Here is a 15349-nt window from a genome sequence, read left to right on the forward strand (position 1 = left end):
CTTTTGTGCAGTTTTACATAATACACCAACACTTGTACCTGTTCCCAAGAAAGTAGTGGCTGAAATATGTGCAGTAAGTGGACTTTTTCTAACTTTACATCAAAAGGGAAGAAAGTGCAACACTTTGTAATGCCCATTTGTTTCCATTGCACAGGACAGTGAAGAAACCCTCTCAGATGACTGTCCTTTGGAGGAAGTACTTGTAAGTGCATAAATAACTTTACTTCATTTATAGTAACTTGTGTACATATTATTTCTGACTGCAATATGAGTTGCAGGAGGAAAGGCCTACTGCACAAAGTGATACAGAGGTGGGCAGTGTAGTAACCTACTTGTACTTTTTATTTTTGTTGCATGAGGCTTGTGTTGACAGTTCTTTTTTATTTTTTTATTCTTTTTATCCAAACATGGCACAGGGTGATATCCGTATATAAACGGAATCTACAACAGAAAATTTAGTATTTTGACCTGAAAAAACAGAAAAATGAAGGGGAGAAATAGAACTTGACACCTTAAAGAAGAAAAAACTGGCACTAGAGATTGAGTTGCTTCAAAAGGAACTTCAGAGTAAGTGCTAAATACACTATTTCACACAGAGTACTATTGCTGACCTTGGATAACAATATATCTTATTGCAGGCAAAAGATGACCATCATTGGCTTTTCTTGACAAAGAATAATTGAAATAAAACTCAAGGAACTAAGCATGTTGTCTTGTCTTCTATTCATTTAATGAAGGTTTTTGTTTTAAAAAAAAAAAAAAAAAATGGTGTTCCACAATTCTGTCCCGTGCAGCTCTGCCACTAGGTTGGTCCAAGTGCACTGGCTGGAGGTCATCATCAGGCTGCACCTCCACCACAGGGGTCCTCTCCTTTCTGATGGTGGCACTATTGTGGAGTATGGCACATGCAACAATAATGTCACAGGCCCTGTCAGGTGCAACCCTCAGACACTGAAATCTTTCCTTTAGTTGCCCAAAGGTCATTTCAATGCGTGCCCTTGTCCTGGCTAGAGCTGCATTGAAACGGGTTTGTGGTCCGGGGTTTGGGTCAGGGAATGGCGACATGAAATACTGCCTGCAGGTATAGCCCCTGTCACCAAGCAGGATCCCGTCGTAAGCACCTGGAAAAATGCAGTTTTGTTAGGCTCAGAATAAATGTATGTAATACAGTGAGCTTGATATTAAATATTTCCTTACCACGTTCAAATAATGTGCATAAATGTGACTCTCTGAAAATCCTGGAGTCATGCACAGAACCAGGCCATTTTGCTTCCACATTTGTGATGTAGGACATGGAGTCACACACCATCTAAGATATTTTTAATCAGTCAACTGCATACTTTTTGATTACATTACTTTTTGTATTATTTGATATATTCTGGACTCGCTTCTCCAAGGTAAATGGTGAATTGTTTGATGTCAGGCTGCATGCTCAGAAAGCGGCAGTGGATTGTGCAGCGTGAGACCACCTTCAGCGACAGGTTCTTGTCGTAAAAACGGACAAGACATGGCTGCGAAAGACTTCCCGTATCACCTCCGCTTATAAAGCCGGGATCTAATCCTGTTAACATGAAATAAGCCTGCTCCCGAGCAGGTTTAAGCTTGGGCACCTGTTGCTATGACAGCAAGTCCAGGATGAGCGTCGAAGAACCAAACAATCCAAGATCATGCCAAATCTCCAACAATCAAATCCAGCTAACTGAGTTACGACGTACGAAGAACGGGCCCCTGGGGCCTGTTTCAGAAAGGAGGTTCAACTGAGTTGGCTTACCCTGAGATGGGAAACTCTGAGTTTTCGGTTACAGAACAGCGGAAATTAGTTAGTTCAATCAACTCTGAGTTGACTGACTCTGAGTTAAGCGCGTGCACCACCACTATAAAAAGCCATTATCAATGGAGTGCAGATATTATGAGTCACCATGGTAACAGCGCCAGACAAAAAGAGGTCTGCATATTTCTCACCAGCTTCTGCAAGCGTAAGAAGACATATTATTATTTTTTAAATATCGGCTGCAGCAGCGAAGGACAACTAGAGTTAGCTAGGGAGAAAATAGTTGCTCGAGTCAATGCGTATGTTTACATTTTAATTAGTTATACAGTGTTGGGTGTAATTAATTACCAAGTCATCTAAATACTGTCATTTAATTAAAGGGATTACTCTTAATTCTTCTGTAATTTGAAGTAAAATCTGATGTAATTGCATTAGACTATAGAACAATTCTGTATATTTAACATACATTTTTAAAAGGTATATTTTTTATGTAACCTTCTCCCTCTACACACTTTGGTCAATTCAAGAATAATCCATGCAATTGTATATTGTTTATTTGAAAGCATTAAAAGTGCAGTTTCTTGTCTCTCCTTGTATTGTTCAAGTGGTTGAGGTTGATATGGGATTTATTAATAAGTAGACCAATACTTTCTAAAGATAGTCATTATTACATGAATCTAATTACACGGTTGAAGATGTCATTTGTAGTTAGTAATTAATAACTATTTTAGAGTAACTTACCCAACTGTTATAATATCAGAGGTGAAACTGGAAGAACAGTATGTTATTCAACCTAATTTTAATTTTCATGGGTGCAATCCTGCAGGTATTAAAAGAACATGGCAGCAGCTGAAAATTAAATATAAGAACATAATTCAATCAGGTAAGGTTTGAGCATATCATGGGTGTAGGCTACCTGAATTTACAAATATTTGACATATTAAATAACTAAATAGCATCCCAGTGTCTAGCAGTGCAGCAGCATTTTTGGCTGGGGGAATTCCTGGAGGGACTTCAGAGCCAGTCACTCCCGAAGATCCAAGGGCCTTCATAAAATGTAAGAGGTTTACATATGTGTTATTTCTTATATAGGCTATTTTTGATATTTCCATTTATTTTACTTTGGGTTGGGTTTTTTGTTGGTCCCAACAGATTCCGATGGTAATATCTGTCTTTTGGAGCCTCCTGTCCCAACAAAACCTGCAGGCAGTTGTAAGTAGCCTACTCAATACACCAGAAATTATGACAAATAGTGTTATAAAGTGTACTCATCTTCACAGGACGATGGGGATAATGTTATGTGTCACATCAAACAATCTACACATTCAGATTTTTTCACATTTTTATGTGGAGTAGAATCTAAGTTTAAAGCTAAGTATAAATGGGTAGTCTTATCTCTCCCCCCGCCCCCAAAGTGGAAGAACAGCAGGAGGACGGTCCATCAACTTCTGTTGCACAGATGAACAGAGTTCAGTGATTTTCAGTAAATGCCACAGTTTAATTCTGTAGAATTTGTTTAGAACTACATTATGTAACTCTAATCTACTACTGTATATTCAGTTGCCAGTTAAGGAGTTAATAGACTTCATCTTATTTAAAAAATTTAAAAAAAAAAAAAAAACAGTAAAAATAGCAATATTGTATTTATTAATTAAAGATTAATTTTATTAATAAAAATGTACTGAAAGAATGAATGAGGTGTTTAAACACCACTTCCTCTTTAAAAAAGGGGAGGAGACCGAAAAAAACTCTGGGTTTACCGAAGAAAACCTGCTCCCGGCCAGGTTAGGTTCACAGAGTAAGTTACCATGGTAACTGACTCTGAGTATAAGTTACCTCTCTTTCAGAAACGGGCTTGACTTACTCTGCTTTCTCAGGTTTAACATACCTCCCATCAGGGCCGCGGGAAGTGGGGGTGCTGCAGAATTGTAAATGCAACGCATATATTTGTTCATTAAAATGTATAATTTTTTAGCATTTAGTCATTTATTTGTAATAAACACTTTAAGTGGGCTATTTAAAAATTGTTATTTATATGTTAAATTATCTTTTTAAAACATAAGCGCAGAGTGTTACGTAATATTGTGTGTGTGTGTGTGTGTGTGTGTGTGTGTGTGTGTGTGTGTGTGTGTGTGTGTGTGTGTGTGTGTGTGTGTGTGTGTGTGTGTGTGTCGAAAGAATTTGCCGCAGCTGCTCAAAAAAAAAAAAAAAAAAAAAAAAAAACGTCAAAAACCCCACTGTCAGTGTTTTGTAAGGAACAGGCAAATAGGCCTATGTAAAATATAGCAGGAGACATTTTAATTGTTTACTAATAAAACAGTTATTTTTTATGTCAGTGTCGGCTAGACAGATGAAGTTGACGACTCGCGATCTTCGCAGCGCCAGTGAGAAATGCACATTTCATACGAATTACATAAGCAGCGCAGTCTGTTTTCTTTCGTTTTGAATTGTTCTGCTTAAAAGTAGACATTTCAAGCTATCTATATGTCTCAGGTCTGTGAGGCAATAGGCTACCTTATAGGCCTACGCTGAGTTTCATTTATGAGACGAGCTCCAGGTTCGCCAGCGCCTCCGTATCCTGATTATTTATTTTCTAATAGCCTATATTTAGGCTACTTCTTATTAAATCCTGACAATTTGTTGATGAAACATCGATTAAAATTAAGATACAATTAATACAAAACGAAATTAAATTTAAAGACAGGCTTTGTGCTTTCAGTTTGAGGTCTCTGTGAAAGTTTTAAAACATTATTTTAGTGCCGCTTTAGAGCGCTCACGTCCGTAACGGAGAACTGTCTGTAACATTTTTTTTTTTTTTTTTTGTGAAATAAATTTCTAAAAAAATGCGACTTAGTCCAGTGCGACTTAGGCTATAGATGTTTTTTTCTTCCCCGTGGCGCATTTTGTGACTGATATGCGACTCCGGAGCAATGAAAATAAAAGGGACTCCGGAATAAAAGCAGAATCAATAAAAGTAAAAAATGTGATGTGCAGTCAGGTTTGAGTGTGTGCGCGTTTTTTGAGGAGTTTTATAGTCTTGATATTGTTTCTTATTCAAAAGTGGTGACGCGACGCGACTGATTTATTATGAGTGTTGGAAACAGTTCTGCTGCCTAATATATTTGATGAATAAAAGGTTAAAAAGAACTGCATTTATTAAAAAATATATATAATTTCTAATAATATAAATCTTCTTTACTATCACTTTTTTTTAAATCAATTTAACACATCCTTGCTGAATAAAAGTATTGATTTATTTAAAAAAATAAATAAAAAAATACTGACCTCAAATTACTGACCAGTAGTGTATATTGTTGTTACAAAAGATTTCTATTTTTTAAAAAATTGCTTTTTTTAATTTTTTTTTTAATTTTTAAAACAAAAAAATTATTCATCAAAGTATCCTAAAAAAAGTATCACAGGTTATGAAAACATATTAAGCAGCAGAACTGTTTCCAACTTTGATAATGAATCATCATATTAGAATTATTTCTAAAGGATCATGTGATAGACTGGAGTAATGATCCTGAAAATTCAGCTTTGCATCACAGAAATAAATGATCATTTAAACCAATTATTTTAAATTGTAAAAATATATCACAATATTACTTTTTTTTCTGTATTTTTGATCAAATAAATGCAGGCTTGATGAGCAGAGGAAACTTCTTTCAAAAACATTAAAAATACTAATACTTATACTTGCCCTGTAATACATGTATTCTTTGTTTTAGATGTTATTAACTTAAATTCTTATGAATAATAAAAAATGTTGTAATGTCTATTTGTTATTTATGGCCTGTACGCCTCATTATTGATCTGAGCTTCTACATCTTGAATTCGAATAACATTCGATAAAACATAATTGCTGGATTATTTTGACTATAATAAATAAGCAGATGAAACATAGTAGGCCTATACACTGTTTATCACAGATTACTTTGGACCAAAGTTACCATATTATAATTAATTATTATACAGTTCTATTCATTCATTTTATTTAAATTAGCACTGGTTAAAATGTATAAAGCATGAACAAGATATGAAACAATATTTATTAATAATGTATTTTCATTTGCGTCCTATGCTGGCTAATTACGATGTTTAACCTGTTATCATAATGAAATTCATGCATTTATTTATTTGTCATTTAAACTGATGCAAACAGGGAAAGAGAGTAGAAAACACTTATTATCCTGTCGCCCCCTCTAGTGGACAGCATTAAGTATTACGGCCTTCATTGCTCAGATAACTCAAGTCGATGGATTTTTTGGGAAAGTCTGACCAGTTAGAAGCAAGTTAGACCAGTCTGAGGGTCTGAGCTGAGTTTGGTGAAGCATCAAAGTTCTAGGCGGAGTCAATTTCTCATAATAATAATAACAATTAATCCCAAACCTGGTAATTTTGTCAGTATTTAATTTACGTTCACTGATTCTGGCTTCTCTCTTTTCTGTCTCTTTCTTTTCATGTGAACTGAGTAGGCTACACATGCTTAAATTCAAAAAATATAAACTTTATTTCTATTCAAAATTATTTATAGCCCATAGGCTATATGTCACACACGCCTACCTGCCTTTTGATGTAAATAAAAGACTAGAGTGGTAAATGTTACGGACATATTATCATGGTACAGTTCAGCCTATTATTGATTTTTATTTCCACTTCCCTTTTATCCAAAGAGACGGAACTATTTGCACTGTATTTATCAATGGGAAATATGCTAATATAATCTGTCATATACTGTGGCTCACATTAATGGGGTTGCTTGCAAGTCGCAGCAGCACGAATTACGTGACCAGCAACATATTTCTAAATCAAATAGTGTGTGTAGTTAACAGTGAGTGGTGGTTTCAGACATTATTTCATTAAAGGGCATTTGTCAGTGCCGCACTCGTAGCCTACTGACTCTTATTCTGCCTGACAGAAAGAAAAGCTCACAGCTTACTGAAGGCGGAGCGGTTTGACCAATCAGATGAAAGGGGCGTTTCAGCGCCGCCCACGTGTGCAAATGAAATATGGAACCCATAAACCGACTTGTAAACGAAAAATGAAAAATCTAGCCAAAATCTAGCCAAAAAAACGAATAAACGAGCTGGTTTTCATTTCTCCTTATTCCATTCTAAACAGGAAATGAAATGATCAAAAAGTGCACGGACCCTATGACTTAGCACGACGGTGTAATAAGTTTATATACACTAGATGTCGCCTTGGCTACGGCAGTTTGGAATATTCTGGGCTCATCTGATTTTTTTGTACATAGCATAACCTACTTTGTTATGATTTTAGTATCATAATGATTAATAAATGCACGCACAATTATCATGAACTTGATTTGAACAAATGCCTATCAACTTGTGTGTGCAAAATTCAGAATTAAATGAATGTGCAGCAATTTGTACAAATAGAGAGTCTGTAGGCCTATACTGTTGTAGCCATTAAATAAGCGCATTTATTTTCATATTTGTTCAAATGTTATAATGTCATTTTTTTCCCCCATGTATGTTGATTTATGAAAAGTGAACAGCACGAGTAAAAGTGAATTTCGTTTTGTATAAATTGTATCTTAATTTTAATACATTTTTCATCAGCCTGTATTTAATAAATAAGATCAATAAGATTTAATAAATAATAATAAAAAAATGATAATCTTGCATTGCACGTTAACTGGAGCGCATCTCATCCTAACTTAACGAAACTCATTGTATGCCTCACACACACAGACATGAGAAATACATCAAATACACAAAGCTTGAAATGTCTTTAAACGAAATAATTCAAAACGAAAAGAAAAAGGCTACTCTCTGATTATGTAATCCATTATGTGCATTTCTCTCTATAGGCGCGTTCACTATACGGCGATCGTCAACTTCATCTTTGCAGCCGAGTCGACACTGTCAGAAAACACTAGATTATTAATAAAAATCAATGCACGCGTCACCGGATTTCCAAATGCACATCTTGCTTGTTGCACCCACACATATTATGTCGAAATAACGAGATATTATGTTGAAATAACATTATTAATAATAATACATATTTTATAATATTTGATTGAATGCTGAATGTTGTTCAGTTAATAAAATGAAAACTTTAATTGTGATCATTAAAATAATTGAATATGAAATATTTAGTGGCCAAGTTTTGCTAATTAATTAATTTATATATGTAAGGCATTCGTTCCAATCAACTGCCGCAGCCAAGGCCACGTCTAGTGTATATATCTATGACTTGGCACTTCTGGGTAAAGATGCGATCAGTCAAATGAAATCCAATAAACGTATAAATAAATATTCCAAATGAAAAAGCGATGGGAAATGTCGTCCAATTTTCTAATACTATTATTTGATGACAACAATACATTTTAAAGAAAAAAACCAAGCTGCACCCTTTTTTAAATGTCATCTTTCATTCCGAAAGAGAATAATGAACGGGGCGATGTGCAGATTGTAAATCTTAAAAAATGATTGAATGATTTTCTTGTGTCATTATGATGAAGAAACAAGTCGAAAAAAAAAAAAAAAAGTCGAAAAAAACCATTTGTGGAAGGCATCCGATGAGTGTCAACCCGGCCAGATCAGCAAGTGCATCAAGGCAACCACGATTAGCCGGTGCACCAGCCAGCAAAGTGATTCAATGGTTCATAGGTGTAGCTCGCAGCCTCATCGCCCTACCCTCCACATCCTAAAGAGTGTACAGGCTGTTATTTATATAGGGCAGATAAGACCTGTGTTTCTCTTCGACGGTAACTGTAAATTGAATTGAAGCTGCGATTTTTGAAGTTGTATATACTCGCGCGGGCAAATACAGATGTGTTAAACACGATAAGAACACAAATTCTACCTTTATTCGTTAATACAGTCGGTATTTCCCACAATGATTCTGCTTTGCTATTGGCCACGTCACGATCAGTAAGCGCTGCTATTGGTGGTCACGATTATTAAGTACGAAAATGAAAATTCTGTCAGTAATTCCTCACCCTCATGTTGTTCCAACCCCTTCGTTCATCTTCGGAACACAAATTAAGATATTTTTGATTAAATGACTAAATTGGACTATATTAAGGATGTGTTTAATGAACTTTTCTGGGCCAGCAAGTTTCAAACCCTTAGAAGCCTGAAGAAGTCTCGTTCCGAACACATCGCGATATTTGGCATCAGTTCACGTGTGTCAGATGTTGGTAAGTAGTAAATACGCTGTCCGAATAATGTGTGATATATAATGTATTTTCTGTTTGTCGATATTAATCAGATTAGCTCACGTTCAGTCACGGCATTATATCTGTCATCTCCACTGAGGCTTTGCGTTTTATTGCTTTCTAATTCAAAACAGGGTGATTAAGTTACACTGCCTGTGAGCATAGGCCTAAAGACCTTAAATCAGTTAATCATATTCATATCAGATTAAAAGTAGTACAATTAGTTCCAAAGTTGTATTTGTAGTAGAAGCACAGTACAAACAACACTTACCATGCTTTTACCACATTAAGATTAGTTTTACTGTGGTAAGTGTAGTAAAAAGACAGTAATCACAAAACTTACCATGCTTTTACCACACTGTATTGGGAGTTTTAATGTGATACTTATTGTAAATGCACATTAACCACAACGCTTACCATGCTTTTACCACAGGAATGATGTAAAACAACATAATGATATTTTATTTTCTCTTTTTTCAGCTGAAAAGACCAAAAGGACCTTTCGGACTATTATTGTTTGAGGACAAGTAAACGGAGGAGACCGACAGCTGCAAAGGCAAATATTCGCAATGGTATATACATGTGTTGGTTCGAACCCTAAATCAAACATTTTATCAAGCATTTGTTGTTTCTTAAACCTTTTCTCGCAAAACCCATAGCCCAATCAGTACGAAGATAGTCTGAAAGTCTTAATAATTCACAAGATTTAACAAGTTGTCAAATTCGTATACGATACTCGTACATATTTGTATACTCGTACACACACTGTCAGAAAGTTGATATTAATTGCATTGTATTGATTACAATTAGTGATGCACCGATGTGAAAATTGAGGCCGATACCGATAACCGATATTAATATTGCTGTTATGGCCGATACCGATATTTGCCGATGTCGATATCTCTGTATAGAAAACAAATTTGAATGATTATCAAATAAAGAGCTATTTTCCAAAACACTTTTTTTTTACTTTAGAAATGACTGATATTGGGCACCTTTACCTGTGTGCAAAATATGTCACATACGACACACATGCATTATACTGCATTGCATATACAGTAATGTGTGCTGGTCAACTTGTCTAAAATTAAGAAACCCTTAGAAAACAGTAAAAAAAAACACACAAAAAACAGGAACATTGTGTAAAATTAAGATAGGCTACTTTATTTATTATTCCAATATCCAAATATCGAGGGCTTGGAACCAGAGGGGCGTAAGTGGCATTTGACAAACTTTACAGGAGAGCCAAAACAAAATTTTGACCACACTTCAATCAACTGTATTTATTAACCTTCAACCACAACATTGCAACCACATACATACTTATATGAGTAAGTTCTTAAGTGAACATATTATGGAATATTAACACGATGAACATATTCTAAAACCTTGCAAAATCTTGAAAATATGGCAAAAACATCAAATACGCCTTTTTGGCACCAAACATTTCCAATTCGTCTAAAGAAAAATAGGGCGTATCTGCTGATCAATGCAGAAATGATTGGTCAAAACATTGGTTAAAAACACTCTAACTTCATAACTTTTCATTTGATTTAAAATACTGCATACATAGTCATTTCATCATTTCAAACTGTTTAACATTTCATTTCTAACCGTTTAATTTCAATTCTCATTTATGAGTTCACATTCATGTCAAACAGTTTAACATTTAATTTCAAACAGTTTAATTTCTCTTGTTTATTACACATTTCACTTTTTAGTTCACTTTAGTTGAACTAAAAAGTTCACTCACTGCCCACTGTCAGAGTGTTATAGAACTCTGCATAACAGTGAGGAATACTCCCATTGGTGCACAGGGTGAGTAGGTCTTTTTTCTTTAAGGCACTGATCACTGGAGGATTTTCATACAATGAGCTGGGGTGTGTGGTTCTGGTGCCTCTTGTTGCCTGTTGTGCCACCGTCAGTTTTCGGAAGGTTGGGGCGGTGAAATCATACTTGAAGAAGATTGTTTTTGGTTCATCTTTCGTGTAGCGGAACCATTTAATCTTCTGCCAATGAACTGATTGTCCCTCCTCATCTTTTGTTCTGTTTTTGAGTATGTGGTTGGAGAGGGACTTGAAGTCCAGAAAGTCCTTGTGTTCAAGTTCATGTACACTGTATGGGTCGTTCCTTCTTGCCATTCTCACAAGTGTGTAGTAGCCATCAGTAAATAGAAGTATGGGAGTAAATAGAAATGGGAGTAAATAGAAACTTTTCTTCTTGCAGTTTCCACTGCAGCATGCACACTATCACACTCCATGTCTAGTAGCCATCCATGATGGCTACTACACACTTGTGAGAATGGAAAGAAAGAACGACCCATAGTGTACATGAACTTGGACACAAGGACTTTCTGTACTTCAAGTCCCTCTCCAACCACATACTCAAAAACAGAACAAAAGATGAGGAGGGACAATCAGTTCATTGGCAGAAGATTAAATGGTTCCGCTACACGAAAGATGAACCAAAAACAATCTTCTTCAAGTATGATTTCACCGCCCCAACCTTCCGAAAACTGACGGTGGCACAACAGGCAACAAGAGGCACCAGAGGCACCAGAACCACACACCCCAGCTCATTGTATGAAAATCCTCCAGTGATCAGTGCCTTAAAGAAAAAAGACCTACTCACCCTGTGCACCAATGGGAGTATTCCTCACTGTTATGCAGAGTTCTATAACACTCTGACAGTGGGCAGTGAGTGAACTTTTTAGTTCAACTAAAGTGAACTAAAAAGTGAAATGTGTAATAAACAAGAGAAATTAAACTGTGTGAACTTAAATGTTAAACTGTTTGAAATTAAATGTTAAACTGTTTGACATGAATGTGAACTCATAAATGAGAATTGAAATTAAACGGTTAGAAATGATCAAATTAAATGACTATGTATACAGTATTTTAAATAAAATGAAAAGTTATGAAGTTAGAGTGTTTTTAACCAATGTTTTGACCAATCATTTCTGCATTGATCAGCAGATACGCCCTATTTTTCTTTAGAGGAATTGGAAATGTTTGGTGCCAAAAAGGCGTATTTGATGTTTTTGCCATATTTTCAAGATTTTGCAAGGTTTTAGAATATGTTCATCGTGTTAATATTCCATAATATGTTCACTTAAGAACTTACTCATATAAGTATGTATGTGGTTGCAATGTTGTGGTTGAAGGTTAATAAATACAGTTGATTGAAGCGTGGTCAAAATTTTGTTTTGGCTCTCCTGTAAAGTTTGTCAAATGCCACTTGCGCCCCTCTGGTTCCAAACAATGTGTAGGCCATACATGTATTTTTTAGAGCCAGAAGGGCGTAAGTGGACATACGCCCCTCTGGCTCCAAACAATGCTCAAACTTTTGTGTTAGGTCTTTGTTGTTTTGTTGCTTTATTCAATACAAGTTGATTTCTGATGCGTCTTTTTGGCACAACTAGATAGAGCTCATCAAGACCTTTAATTTGATATATAGAACTCATTTTCGCCCAAAATGCCACTTACGCCCCTCTGGTTCCAAGCCCTCGATATGATACTAAAAAATACCACAGGGAAAAGGGCTTCTATTTGTGACGTGCTGTCTTTGCGTTTGAACATTGCACATTTTAAACAGGACACTCATTAACTGAATAAATGTTAGCCAATACAAACATATTTATAGAAAACAGTTGACAATGAATAGACAGGAGTCCAATAATAGCATAACGAATCATTCTTAAAATAATAACAAGTAGCCTAGGCTATAAGACCAATCCGACATGGGCTGTGTTAACAGTAAAACGTCCGTCATTTAACGAATTTTAAAAACACGGATGGATAATACAAAATACTTTCTGATATTTTGACAGAAAAAAAACAAGCAAGAACAAAATTTAAACTTAGCCCGTCAATTTTTCATTTTACAATTATCTTCTCTCTCTGTGTGTGCACGCGTCCGTGTTTGTGAGAGAGAGAGCTCGCGCAGCACTGATACAACGGTAGCCTACTTTTTAATCCACAAGTAACGAACGCGCTAGTTTTCATACAAAATAAATATGTAACATAATTAGGTAGGCCATCGGTTCCCAACAGGGGGGTCGCGGCCCACAAGGGGGCCTCAGCGAGCTCTGTGGGGGGTCATATTTTGAAAAGTTTTGAGCAATGAGCATTAAATAAAATCATTAACTTTTTTCTGTTCAAAATTTACAAAATTTATACAATGAGCGAGTTCATCATGAATCCATTTTCCAATCCGTGTTTTTGTCTTATCCTGAACCACTATGGTACACCTATAATAAGTGTTTATATTGGGACTATTTAACACTGGTTCGGATCGCTGCCGCTGCGGAGTAGCACAGTACCTGCGTGACTCGTCATAGATGTACACAGAGAGAAGTAGTTCCGGCTACAATGTTCTTCCGAAAGACGCATATTATAAACACAAGTTTACTATCGCTCACTATAGCGGCAAAAGCGTCAAAAATAAAGCCTCACATTGATAAAGCCTCACAAATAACATGCAAGTATTGAGGTCCCAGACAGCAGTCATTTAGTAATAGCCTATATTCTTCTTTTTTTTTTTTTTACCTACACACCAGTATGAATATTTTTGTTATTGCATTTCAAATAGGGCCAATTTATAGGCTACTCCTAAGCCTACGTTTTTAAATTACAAAAGGCCTACTGATGTTTTTGTTATTGTATTTTCAATATTATAGGCTATTATTTGTGCATGAACATAATCTGGTTATAGTGAACATACCGTTTGTTTGAAAACAACATATTTTGTCATCCTTGCTGCAAGCTTACAAGAGCGATAATATCATTAAATGTGAAGGGGGGCCCTAAAATATTTTCTTGGGGAAAAGGGGGTATCAGACAAAAAAAGGTTGGGAACCACTGAGGTAGGCTACTTTAGTTATTATTAATACAATAACGTAACACATGAAGGCTATACGTTTCTCAACACTGAGAATGAATCAATAAACGCCTGTTTCTCCACTCGCGCTTATCAGTAATCCACAAATCACACGTGCTGTCACTTTTGAGAAAAATCTAATTCGAACGGGTATCAAATATCAAGCAATATATTCAAATATCTACGAGTCAAAAAACGATCAGTCAAAAATGTGTCATGAAGAGGAAAAAAACATAAGTCGCACTGGACTGCGTTAACAATGTTACGGACGGGACAGTTGACTTGAGCGCTCTGAAAGCGCCACTAAGACTGCTTTAAAACTTTCACAGAGACCTCAAACAGAAAGCACAAAAAGCCTGTCTTTAAATTTAATTTCGTTTTGTATTAATTGTATCTTAATTTTGATAAATGTTTCATCAACCAATTGCCTGGATTGAATTAAATAAGAAGTAAATATAGTAGAAAATATTTAATCAGGACACGGAGGCGAGGGCGCGTGAACCTGGAGCGCGTCTCATCAATGAACCGAAATCTACCTGCCTCACAGACCGGAGACATATATAGAAAGCTTGAAATGTCTATTTTTAAACAGAACAATTCAAAACGAAAGAAAACAGACTGTTCTCTGCTTATGTCATCTGTATGAAATGTGTATTTATCTCAGGCACATTCACTACTGCTAAGATCGAGTCAGCATCGTCAACTTCATCTTCAACTTCACACGTCAAATGTCGGCCTGTTCACATCGGCCATATTTTGACATCGGAACGATACCGATGTGTAAAAAAATGACCATATCGGCCGATATTATATCGGCGGCCGATATATCGTGCACCACTAATTACAATTATTACAAATTGGTCCCCGTCTGTTTATGTTCCAGTGATACATGACGTCTCTCCACACCTCATAACCTACCTCTGTTTGCAGGGGTGGAAAAGCTTATCTTACTTGTCACATGACATCAGATACTCGATTATTTTGTCATAATCAGACCAGTTACACTGCTGATAACTGTCCCGTTTGCATGTAAATCATTTTCACATGATTATTGCTTGCTATTAAAGACGTACTTTTATTCATAGAAATGCCCCCACATATCAGTGAACTTATAATATAAAAATGCTTTTAAAATTGAATTATTCAACACTCTTTACAGAAAAAAATATCCTACAGTTATACATAAACTGACTATTTGCAAGTAATGTATTAAAATTACCTTCCTTTCCGTCTTGCAGGATTACTTGGTCCTTTTTTTTTTTTTAAAGCTCTACAATATCAAACTCAACAGCTCTTTTAAGAGCCAACCCTCACAAGAGCTACTAGTGAGTCGCAGCGAATCTTGCCGGGATCAGCCCTTCCCAGGTAAAGTTTCTAGAATATTGAAATCGGTATTTACTCATCAAATGCTCTCTCCTGAATCGCCGCCGCTAGAGTTCTTACGAGATCAAGAAAATATGATCATATAACAGCGATTTTATCATCACTGCATTGGTTACCTATAAAGT

Source organism: Leuciscus leuciscus (genome assembly GCF_965113295.1).
Source record: "Leuciscus leuciscus genome assembly, contig: SUPER_2_unloc_1, whole genome shotgun sequence".
In the NCBI taxonomy this organism is placed as follows: domain Eukaryota; kingdom Metazoa; phylum Chordata; class Actinopteri; order Cypriniformes; family Leuciscidae; genus Leuciscus; species Leuciscus leuciscus.